Consider the following 13,438-nt stretch of genomic DNA (forward strand, 5'->3'; position numbering starts at 1 on the left):
CAATTCAAGGGATATTTTAGGGATACTAGATCATGGACTAAATCAGAATATCTTATCATATTCAGTCGCTTGGTTTCAACTGGTAAAAAATAAAATTGAATGGTCTTTAAAGAATAGTTTGACTTTTTTGGTACTAATAAATCATTTTTTATTGTAAATATTCTGTTAATGGTTCATGTCAGTACTTTTGAAATTTCAGGACTTGGCGTAGAGTTTGATGACAAGATCAATACCACTCTACACTTTACACTTATCAGTACACTTATTACAGTACATATAATGCCAGAGGAAAGAGACGCTTAGCTTAGCTTAGCCTAGCCTAAATACTGGAAGTAGGAGGAAACAGCTAACATTACTCCACCCAAAAGCAAAAAAAGAGGGAAAAAAACCTAAGCACTTCTAAAGTTCATTAGTAAAAATAGTGCACTGCTTAAACAAATTCAACACAATGTAATAATTAGCTTGATTTAGAGGTGCCAGTGGGTTTTATTACCTTTGCCCTGAGCCAGGCTAGCCGTTTCCCTCAAACTAAGCTAATAATCTCCCAGCTAGGTACATATTAAACACAGACATGACATAAATATCAAACTTCAAGTCAAAGCAAATATTCATAAAGAGAAAAGCAGAGGGGCTGTTCACCTATGAGGATCACATCTAACATTTGTGTGTAAAACTCTTGTCAGATCAAAGTGAATTTCATGTCTACTTAAATCTCTTTCTCTCTGTGTTTTTCAGGCCAGAGGTAATCATTCTAAGCGTGGCTACGTGTGACATCAGCCATTGTGACGTAAAGTGATCGTGCTTCCGCTGAAGACATTGCTGGACGTTATAACAATCCATTAACCTCTGTTTTTTTTCATCATGTCAGGGGCTCAATAAATATTTGCTTCATACAACTATAGTTAACTTTTATGGGTAATCGACTGTTCTTTTGGGACTGAACCAAAGTGAGATTCATCAAGTGAAGCGGAGGCAAGGGACACATCCCAGTCAGTGCTTTAGTTCATTAGTGAACATCTGTATGCTTTGCACACACGTTAGGCCTTAAATACAAAATGAAAACTGTATGCACTTTCAAAATGAATTGAGTGATGCGTAGTAATAACAAAATCTCATTGTGCTATGTTGATAGTGAAATGGCGATTATTCAACAGTGCAGTGTCATTTTCGCCAGTGGACCTTCTCATACATAATGCATCCAAATCATTGCATTTTTCCTCCATTCTGGGCTACAATGCATATTTCATCAAGTCAGTGAAATATTAAGCACTCTTATGATTTGATATTCTCTTCCAAGGGGGATTTCAGTTTATATATTTTCTTCACATCACTCGTGTCTCCTCTGGGACCAAACTTCCGAGTATGTGTGTATTTGGTGTTTACTGTTGTTTGTTTTCAGGAGACATGTTTGATTGGTTAATGCTGGAGTAATGATCAATGGGGCAACCAATCAATTCTAGAGATTACCAAGGCTCAGAGGCCATTGATCCATAAGAGGGCGCAGCGCTGAACGGCAGGTTGGGCTCATTCCAACTCATTTGATTGAAATTAGAGGAGCTCAAAGTGTGTGGCTTCCCTTCCTCCCTCTGCCCTCAAATTTCAAATGTCAATTGTTATTCAGGTGACGGAGATTGATGAGAAATTGTAGGAGGAGGAGGTGTGTGAGGGCACCAAGTCAAAACGATGGAAACAAAGGTCTTCCACTTAAATCCTTAATCTTACAATAGAATGAAAGGATATGACTATGAAGTATTTAACAACAGGTAGCCTATTAATATAAAGCCATTATACTGTTTCAGCCTGGTTCTCAAACCTTATGTATTTTTAATTACAGGTATCGATTTCTACATTGATACAAAACATGTTTTATTGTATTTATATGTAGTTTGCTCATCATTAAATAATTGTTCATGTAAAATGATTACTTTTCAACCAAATGTCAGAAGTTATGCTTTACTGAATATGAAAAAGGTTGTTGGGTATAAAAGTTTAAGTAGGTGTGGTGCAAGCCTGACATTTGTTTTGAACACTTTCGTCATTTAAAAAGAGATCACCTTCTGACAGATGAGCTAGTGATGTTACTTTTAGCACATTTAAGTCATGCAGATGAGAGAAGCGATTCAAGAAAAACATAGAAGACGACAAAGAAGATGCATTATTTTTTGTATGCCTGCAAACAATTGCCACCACAGTTTAATGAATATACTCTGAAATTTATGTTATATTAAATTTAATTAATTAATAATTTAAAACAATTAATAATTAAAGGAGTAGTTTGACATTTAAAAAATATATATTTAATAACTTTCATGTCAAGAGTTAGAGAAGATTGATACTGCTTTCATGTCAGCACAGTGAATACAGTATGAATCAGGAGATGCTTGTATAAAGACTGGGAGCAAGGACTAACAGCTGTCCTCCAAGTCACTGTGAAGTTGCCAGGCAACTAGCAGAGATGCCAGGAAGTCACTGTATCTGGTCAGGAAATAGTTCAGGACATAACTCAACATAAAACCATAAAACTTGTCATTTCTACACCTCAGTTCTTAACTGATTAAGCTAACAAAATCAAATGTGTTCATTTTAAATTTAGTAGTAAATAGCAGTTTCTCCTGTCTCAGTGCTAAGCTAACTGTCTTCTGGCTGCATCCTAATACTGAACAGACTGTTATATTAACAGCAGTGTCAGTCTCAGCAAGAAAGTTGATAAGAGTGTTTCCCAAAATGTCAAACTATTCCTTTAAGACTAGAATCTAATTTTATCACAAAAACACTTCTCCCCAGTTATTCATCCCTGTCTCATTTTTAATTCTTACAATTTGATCTAGACATATTCATTGTGTTGGAGTTATTACTCCCCCCTAATGCCTTTCAGCTTCAACAGTTCATCTTAAAAATAATCCATTACTTCATCACCTTATTGAATTTAATGTGGTTTAGACCCTACAAACTTTTACACACAACTTGATGATATCTGAGATACAAGAGTTGAGTGATAACCTGCAGAACAAATGTCTGACACGTTCTGATTGACCTCATTGTGCCAATTAGGTTGTAGACCAATCACCATAATAAAATCTGTACTTTCTGAGTAAGCACTTGACAAATTGTGTCCTGTCTTGGCAATATCCATTTCATTACAGTGACACTCATATTTGAATACCAACAAGGCTGCTGTTGTCTCACAACTTGAGGTGCCAGCGTGGCAGGTGTTCACATTGATAATATTGGCTCAGGTGCAGCTGATTTGGATAACATCAAACAAATGGTGTGACTGAAGCAGTTTCACACTCTTCTTATGCCTGACTGCCTCTAAGTGACAGGAATAAAAAGGGACCAGCACAAATAGTGGTAACTTTAATCATTCCCTACAGGAATTTATGATGTTGTGATCTCAAAAGGCAATTTAAGTAATCTGTGTGTTATTTGGAAAAACTTGTTGCAAAATTGTTCCAATCTTCACAGTAATTTCGAAAGAGAAAAGCCATATTTTGCGTTTGAAACAAAATCAGAAAGTTACAGTTATAGACCCACTAAACCTTAGCCTCAACAAACCACCTTCCTTGCAATCTTGTAAAAGAGTCTCATTTCATAAAAAGATTGTTTGTACACTGACAAAAAAAAGAGAGCATAAGTAGAAGAGGCTCTTAAAAAAGCAAAACATTCTATTCATTTTATATGCACTTGGGATGAAGCACTTTTTAAAGTCTTTCAGTTCATCAGTATTCTTAACTCTGCAATGTAACTGATGGGATTCAAGCCCCATAGATACACAGACAGATAGAAATGTTATTGATTCAGAGGAAAATTTAGGCATCCAGTAGCTTATATGACACATACAAAACACCAAAACACACAAGAATGAAAGAATAAAAACATAGCAGTGAAGTGATAGTTTAGCCACCAGACCTACTTCCAAGAGCCTTCACTATTATAAAGCATTGCAAGAATTGTAATGACTGTAAATACAAAAAATACAATAGAGATAAATATATAAACAAATACAAATGTGTAAGGCTCACATGGCCAGTTACTCAAAGCCCAGCTGCCTAATGACAGAATGCAGGTGATTATGGGTAGCAACAGAGAAGCAGTGTCACAGCTAATAGTCCCATCGCTGGGAGGAGTTAAATAGCCGTATGGCCTGGGGGCAAAATACTTCCTCAGTCGGTCTGTTGAGTAGGACTGAGACAGCAGTCTGCCACTGTACATACTGCTCTGCCTAGTGAATGTGCTATATAGAGGGTGGCAGCCAATGTTCATAGACAACAGTTTATTTAGGGTTCTTTTCTGCCACTGACATAAGGGAATCCATGGAGCCAGCTCTCACATACCTGGCATGAATGGTTTTGAATATGTCATTTGACTCTACGTTAGTCGCTTTCTTGTAAGAATCATTTGTAGTGTTTTTTCATGTTTTGGTGAGCCAAAGACAATGTTCCAACCGAGTGGACAATAGTAGCAGTTGTATTCTATTTTCACAGAGACAGACCAACAACACAACACCAGAAAGTAACTAGTTTGCTTTTCACTGCACAGGACTGGAAGCTTAAACTAAACCTGGAAAATCAGCTATGCAATATCCTCCCCACATCATAAAGACACACTACAGCCTGATTTCATCGTACTGTGGGAAGAACAAATGGAGGAGGCCTAGAAGCAGAAAAGAGCAAAGTATGAGGAGCTGAAGAACAACTGCCAAATAGGAGGCTGGAGAGCCAAGTGTTGGCCCGTGGAGGTTGGGTGTTGGGGCTTTGCAAGCCAGTCACTTTGCAAAGCATATGCTACACTCAGAATCACGGGAGAGAGATGATAGAAAGCCATTTCTATCACCACAGATGAAGCCAAGACAGCATCAAGATGGCTCTGGCTAAAGAGGGCAGTGCCGTGGGTTGCTGCTAGGCCGGGGTCTGATCAATCCCGGTTGGGTTGCAAGGGTGAGGGTGTATAAAAGTTCAAAAGACCAGAGACACCTGAAAACCTCTGGTAATATCACTGATGATGTGCCCTAGCCTTGCATCAAGAAGATGCAACTGTAATAACACATTGAAAAAGAACATCATCAGCACAACTTACTTATTCTTAAACCTGTAAATAACCCTGAGGGACTGTTTTTATCAGCCTTAAAGGCAACTTTATAATCTAGTACTTAAAAAATATAATAACAATAATGTATTTATCGAGCTTTTTGGGTTGTAAGCAATATCTGATCTGACCTTTCCGTATTGAAAAAGATTAAATACATAATTTTAACTGCATCTGACTATGTTTTTTTTTTTGTTTTAAAAAAAAAATATCACTACAGTTTACTACCAAGAAACACAAAGGCATATGTATGCACTTTTTAAAAATATTATATATATATATAAACTGGAGTACCTTTAAGCAACAAAAGATGAAATGATTCAATGTAAGAGCCAGGGAATTGATGGCATATCAGTGGTAGTGTTAGCTGGCCTTGAGCTAGAAATGTTGCATTTCTAACATTATTTTGTCCACTTTACTTCTGAAAGGGTTACAAGACTCTTTGAGTAGTGTCCCTGGTTCTGAAACACCCTAGTCATTTTCTAGGCCAGCAGCTGACCTGTATGCTACGACTTCTACAGTGAATATTTCTCAACGCTGTTGCATTGGATGATTGCCTTTTGTCATTTGTAACTTCTTGAAATTATGTGACATGGTTGCATTTGTTTGCAACATTGGACTATTTCATTTTCTTAAATTGTAGTTTTTGGTTTTCTTATTCAAGGCTGTAAAAAGAAAGCTGATGAAGGCCCTGTCCTGAAATCTGTTGCTTGAATAAAATGAAAAACTCTGGCAGTATATTTTCCACTCGAGCACTGGTTGATGTACAGTGCAATCTCATGAGTGTTAATTTGCCAAGCAATCACAGCTGGTAAGCATGTAAAAAGCTCTTAGCTAATTTTCGCTTTTGTTTCTGAATACATATTGCTTAATAATCACTTCAATTATGTGTTAATGTATGTTAAATGACAAGTCGAGCATCAAATACATGGATTAACAGTCCCTTTTTAAAAAGATTACTGCTAATGCCTTTGATCAGTGATGTGGTTGAGTAGTGACAAATTGACTGATTTGTATGATGGAGACACTGAGCTGGAGAAGTTGCCGATGAGAAGCTGGCAGGAATGATTTAAAGCCTCGAAAGCATGGCGGCGATTAACAGTGTTTTTGGGAGACTTTGTATTCATCATCTCATATATTTGCTTCATAGACAATGCTTTACACAGCTTTCACACATTTACGGAAGTGTCCCTGAATCTTCTGGCAAAAAACAAAAGCTAATAGCTGAATATATTATATATATTATGCATTCCAATCCATCTATAATGCCCCACTAATGGAGTCAAATGCAGTGACCATCATACCTCTGTGAAATACACAAGCAAGCAGTAAAAATTGGTTTTAGATGTACTGATTTGCAACTAGTGCTTTCGGGAGCACTTCAGCAGTACCATGAAGACTAACATTAGCCCGCATGGTCAAAGAACTAATAAATAAAAGTACTGAATCAACTGATTTCAACATCTCTTTATAGCAAGGACATGGTTTGTGATATTGCATGTCAATGCACATAGTATGAGTAGGATGACTCATTTAGAGATAGAGATTACAATACAGATAAAAAAGAATACAAAAGAACACAAAAGAGAAACAAAAAGAGTAAAATTAAGAAAGAAAGCAGTGCAGCAAATATCACTGCAGTGGATCGCTGAGGCTTTGCTGCTAGCTGGCAGTACTGTATGTGTGTATTGAAATCAAGTGCAACATTGTATACTATAGATTACCTAATGAGGGCTGTGCCTTAAAAAGGTTGGCATTTCCAGCACCAGCTCCCCACCATGCATATGCACTTGCTGATGGGTTTTCAAGGGCTTTCCACAGAAAAGGATGCATCCAACAAGATGAAAGAAAAGTCAGCATTTTAGTTGCACAGTGACTCTGCTGGCCTTTCAGTTTTCCATCTCCCCTCAATATGTGTGTGTGTGTGTGTGTGTGTGTGTATGTTGGTGTGTGTCGCTTCTTGTTTGTGTGCCCCTGAGTCCTCATAAGAAGTATGAGACCTGAGAAAACCTTTATTCATTAGCCGTCAGTGTCGCACCTCGCAAACAAGAGAGGGGAGGAGGGGCCGGGGAGAAGGGACTGATGGGACTTCAAAGGGGAGGAGGGGAGCGCAGAACATGAGAGCATAAAAAGCATTCAATTAAGACATGAACTGCAGGGTTCATTAAGCATGAGCAAGCCGATGAAAATGACCATCCATCAAAAGAGAGTGCTGTGGCAGCGCTGAAAAGCTCGTGCAGACATGCGCACATGCAACATACTTAGAAAATACATGGAGAATAGAATGTAAACTTATTAGAAATTATATCTCTGGTCTATACTTTTGAGTCATATTTTAATTCTAATATGGGATTTTTGGGAAGTTTTGTCATGTCGTGTAATGTTCCTTTTTCAAAATGAACAGTTACAAAGAACCCTCCCAGTAGGGCACCTGTTTTATTTCTCTTGCTCTTAGACATTTTCTTAATTTAGAAGAGGTTATAAAATGGGCTTTTAGCAGAAAAAAAAGCACAAAAGATGAATTACCAATCTGTTCATCACTTCATTGTGTGTACAGCATGCAGACATGTAGACCTGGAGGCACAGAATATGGAATATGAAGCACATTGTGACATGGAACATTAAATACAATGCCAAAGACGCTATATCCTGTCAGATTAAAAATGATGTTCCCGCAGGTGTAATTCAAAAAAAGTGTAATATGAAATGATTAAATGTGCGTGTGTGTGTGTGTGTAGGTCGGAATGTGGGCCTTTTGTGAGGCTTAACCAACTCATGTCAACACTTGCGTCTCACTGACATCCAAGAGACTGCAGCGCTGTGACAAGCTGTCTGCCCTTTTAGAATCTTTTCAGGCGTTCGTGTAGTTGCTCCGCTTCTGGTGGAAAGCAGAACATATGGGCACATATGGTGTTGGCAGGTAGGTTCAGCAGAGATATAAAGCAAAGAAGACACTGAGCATTAATAGCTGAATGCATATTGGACTCTCTTTTCGAAAGAGATAATAAATTTAACTAACCAACTCTGAGGAAATCACTTCCACAATATGTAAAATCACTTCTTTGAAAGGGCCGCCGGCTCTTTCTTCCCAGTAAGCAATCAAAACAGCTGTTTGTAAGTGGCCTTGCCCTCAAAAAACACAGTGTTCTCACTGTTTTCGGTGTGCTCTGCTGTGTATTTGAATGTACTCAGTGTTCTTAATCCAGCAGCACACACCAGATACTTTCAAATGAACAGTGGGAACTCGGCTTACAAAAGGATACAGCACCTACATTTTCTTGTTTATGCTTTTGAATTTGTGCTTTGAGAGTGTGCTACCGGTTTTTTCTAAAGGATTTTTTTCCTTTTATGCTTCATGAGCTAGGGTTAGTTCAGGAACCTGTAAAGCCCACTGAGACATCATATGTGATACTGAGACTGAGGATGGTGATAATTAAGTCTCTGTTGTGCCAACGTGTATCTGTATGTATGTGTACGTGTACATTAGTGTGTGCTTGTGTGAGTATTTCTATGCAAATATGTCCTTGTCACACCACCGGGTACTTGATGGTACAAAAAGGCCTGTTATTTAAAAGCTTTAGCTTTGAGTGCTCTGAAAATAATTAAAATAAATTTGCTCTAGACAAAACCTTTATTTTCCTTTACTTCCCTCAGCTGGAGATCATGAGACTTTTAACAATTACAAAAATCCTGCTCTCCTGCTTAGTAAAATCCCTCTTAATAGGCATTGTATTGAAAAAAGAAAAAATAAAGATCTGGAGCACAAGTTTAAACCTGTTCGAGTGTAGATCAATCATAACAGTTTTTGGAAGACTATGGTGCTCTGTGGCACAAAGACAGATGCTATGAATGAGAAAGATTGACCAAACTTTTGACGGGTACTGTATGCTTTGCAGCACATTTCAATTATAAAATATACAAAACAACATACTTACTGTAGCTTTAACCAAGTATAACAAAAGTGTATTTCCCATTATCATAATCTTTCACTAGCCTTAATCATCCTGCATGCACAGATGTTGTAGAAAACAAAAAATTCAAACATTGGTGCTGACTGTTACAAAATGTTGCCTCTGAACATAATAAGCCGTTTTGCACAATCATCCATATTAACATTTGGTCTTGCAACAGGTTTGAATCACATGTATATTCTATATCTGCTTGTTGGAGTGATTCATTAAAGCTTAATGAGGCCTACACCAAGTCAACTGTCCAAACCATTTCTGGAGCCACCACATCAAATGAGAAAGTCCAAATATGTGAAACATCATTTGATTGACACATCATAATACATAAACATAAGACTGGAGATTAGTGAAGAGGTGTTACTTTGTTGAAACTACCTCTTTAACAAATAATGCAGGTTAGTTACGCTACAGATGATCTCAATGATTAGCTGTCTATTGATGCAAGTTTCACCTCTCACTGGCACATGGTGACCTTCCTCCTCCTTTTCTTTTTCATATATTGATTTAATATGCACCTGTGTGTCAGCTACAATAAAGTCTATTCACACCGTTAATTCCCTCTGCCATATTTGTCCTTTTAGCACAATAAAAAGATGTGATCAATGAATAAATCACTGCTGATTAATGGGTTAGATTATTGATACATGCCCTAAATTGAACAAATATATAAATAAACAGCAAATCAACAGGCTACCCAGCCTTTTGTATGAAGTCTGCAGTATTTGCATTTTAATTGGGCTGGCAGAGCTAATGATAAAAGGCTGTAATTTAACAGCTAAATATGACTGGGAACCCAGGCAAAGCAATTAGTATTCTCTAAATGTCACGTCTTTGTATCTGGATGCATAATACACAAAATGTATTAGTCACTCTGTGGTCTCACAGGGGGACTGTTACACAATGTAGGCACACCTAGGGTACCTGTGCTCTACCACAGCATCCTCAATTGTAGAGATATATCACTTCAAGTGAAAACTAACAATCCCAAATGTGTCTATTTCACACAGACCAAATATTCCCACTGGGAGTGTGAAAAGTGCATCAGCGCTGTCTTTTCTTTTCTCACCGAGGATGTTCCAATGCACACTCACCTTAAGCAGAATATGTCTCTGGATAGGCTGGAAGTGCAGTAGGGGATGCGTTTCCCCAAAAAGGCTCTGAAATGATTATCTGAAGATTATTATCTGAAATATAAGAGCTGTCAAAATGTCTCATTTATACATTATCGATTTGCAAAAACATCATTATTAATAGAAGAGTAAACAAGTTTAAAAAATCCACTTGGCTCCATTTGCATTTACTCAGGAGTTATTCATTGAGACGTTGATGTGAGATGTGGTCGGATGGCACATTTTAATGTTGAGGGAGAAGGAGTTATTAATTCAAACTGTAACTGTCATAATAACAAACAGCAGCTCAGATGATTGGCTTTAAGCTTACATTTGATCAAACTTGAGAGTATGTGGCCTTCAGCTAATTCCTTGTTGATAAATGGGAAATTATACATCAAAGTGGACAGAGAGAAGAAAAATGAAAGATACATATTCCTCAAAGGGGCCAGACAATGTACAGGTGGTTCCAGTTCATTTCACAATGACATATTGATGAAAATCTTCAATTTGTTACTGTCTAATTGCGTTTAGGGTCTATTATTAGCTCATTTATTACAATTCTAACACTTGAAGCGGAGGTAAACAAGATCATAGTGTCATGCGTTTAAATAACACTCCCAGTCATCCCAAAGGTAATTACACAGAGGTCAATCGGCGGAGGATGACCCCGCCCCTCCCCCCACACGCACACACACAAAATAAATAAATAAAAAAAGTAAATGGGCATCAGCAATCAATATTTCACGCTTACACACAGACACAGACACACATTCACACACAGGCCTGCACACTTGTACGTGCCGTCTCTGCCAGGGAATGAGTGGCTAATCTGTGCACTCCTCCGCTCTGCTCAAACAGAACATGAGGTCCAAATTACATTTTAATGGCCTTTTCTCTCTTATTAGTGCTGCAGCATCTTTGAGTGTGCGAGAACAAAATGAAGCTTTCAACCTTTCCCATTCTTGTGTCATTTTGCCTGATGTGTTCAAGGCTTCCTGCCGATGCTCCTACACACTTCTATTACATATTGTGTCGAAGAATAATCTATGTCTAATGGCTGATGACCACATTAAAACCTATTGCAGCTGTCAAATATTTACCTCAGTGCATGATTCTCAACATTCATTTTCATATTGTGGTGTAATAGGTCTATATTGAGGAAATATCTAATTCTTTCTTTTTACTGTGTTTATTCTCCATTCTGCAAGATTTGGCGACAGGAAGAAGACTGCCTCAGTCTACTTGCTGGTAGCATCAATCGATTTCAAATTCATTTCACAAACATGCAAAAAACTTTTATGCAGTTTTTTGCAAACAGTTATGTCAAAGTCATTCGCAAAAAGAGCAAGAAAAATCTAAAAAAAACATATAATGTCATAGGATGAGTTATACAATACAGGGATAGATTTAGGCAATCAGGGCGATTCAAGTTTGTTATGTTCTGGCAGACATTTCCTTTCACTTCTTGAAAACTCTGTTGCTGCAAAGTAACCCTCACTTAAGAGGATGATTTGGGTTTTCTGCATATTTTCCACACATGCATTTTTATTGAGATTCATTCATATTTTGCATCAGTTTTTATATTTGTTTTGCAAAAAGCAACTCCAGACACACTGTACATTTTTGACATTTTGAAGGTTGCTCTATTCACCATTTTATATTAATGCACACGCACTCTCAGCTGGAGAGCATCAGCCTCCAGTGGGCAAAGCTTTGGACCAGACAAGTATAATACATAAGAGGCAGCTGCATGCAACTCCTCTTCCATTTCCAGCATGTGCTGCTGCATGTGCTGCTTCTCTTATAGTCTAGCTACAAAAACAGATTTCATATAAACAATGAAAACACACATATGGGGTATAAGATGGTCTTACGGGTTCCTTTCCAGGCAGTAAAAACACTTCCCTGCATACTGAATTAAATCATCTTTTGGTAGCTTGGATATTTAAATGAATAGATATGTGGCTGTTATAAAAAAAATAGGATTGGTTAATTGAATTGTTGAGAGAGGTTGATGCATGCGTAATAGGTGATGTTCCTTGCCTATGCCTTGTCCATTGTTTTCTTCTGCCTACTGGAAAATCTAATTACACCTGTGATTGTACTTCAATCTGAGGAGAGAGAGTCTGGTTTAAATGACTGACCTGAATAATGCTCCCATTGAGCACACCTGGTGGAGAAAATGGAAAAATAACTACTTCTTAATTCGAGGCTTTTACAGTCCTATAATTTAATTTTCATTCCTCGTCTGCATGCATGTCATACCTTACATAGACTTATTTTAGTGTTGGTGGAAAATACTGACACCGAGATATTCCGGAGCGCACCAAAGCCAGCAAGTTTCAGATTGTACAGTCAGGAACTTGACCGAGAGTGTTTTTTCGCATGGGAGCAGTTTGCCTGGGAGGCTTTGGCTCACTCTACAGCTATGATACCAAACAGTCCTTCACACCTGACTGCTTTTGATACTCCGTGACATTTTTACTGTGTACTGGGAAGAGTTGAAATCTGAGATGAGCCAAAAATGGTTTATGGTCAGGGTTGTTTTTTTTGTGTGTTTTTTTTTAGTTTTTTTAAGAACTCTTTCTGCCGTCTTTGAATATTCCCTTTTGCTTTTAGTTTTCAGAATTTCCATCTTGTCTCAACACCACATCAGATCCTCACAGAGTTAATACACTCTGCAGCATTAGGAGGGCTTTACAAAGTCACACAGACACACACACACACACACACACACACACACACACACACACACTCTCAAGCTCTCTCTCGCCACTTCTTGTGCCAATACCTTGCTAAGCCCTTTGGTTCCCACTGTACTTTGTATTAACTCAGTGAGAGTGTGCCTGATAAACGTGATCAGAGATTTCTAGTCAGCTATAAAATTGAAAAAAGTACTGCCCCAATTCTTAAACTTTTGGATTAAAAACATTGATCAAAAGCAACTCAATATATGTGTAACTGATAATAAAACTGCCTCTAAGATTATTTTGGCACTTTTCAAAACTTTTTTAAATGAATGAACTTATAAATGTCATTAAGAGCTAAGACACTGGATTATTTTAGCCAAGTAAGTAAGAGGGCAAGTGACAAAACAAGATAATAAATGAGTAATGTGCCGAGTGCACATCATCACTGATCCCCCCTCTATGTTCTGCTTAATTGGACCCAGTGAACTCAATGACATTGATTTGTTAACCTTTTCATCTTTGACCTCTGCGTGGGCTGCAGCCTAAATCATTATTTATTCTATTTGCATGGGCCATTCCTTTC

This window comes from Scomber scombrus, chromosome 16, assembly GCF_963691925.1.
Source record: "Scomber scombrus chromosome 16, fScoSco1.1, whole genome shotgun sequence".
NCBI classification, from domain to species: domain Eukaryota; kingdom Metazoa; phylum Chordata; class Actinopteri; order Scombriformes; family Scombridae; genus Scomber; species Scomber scombrus.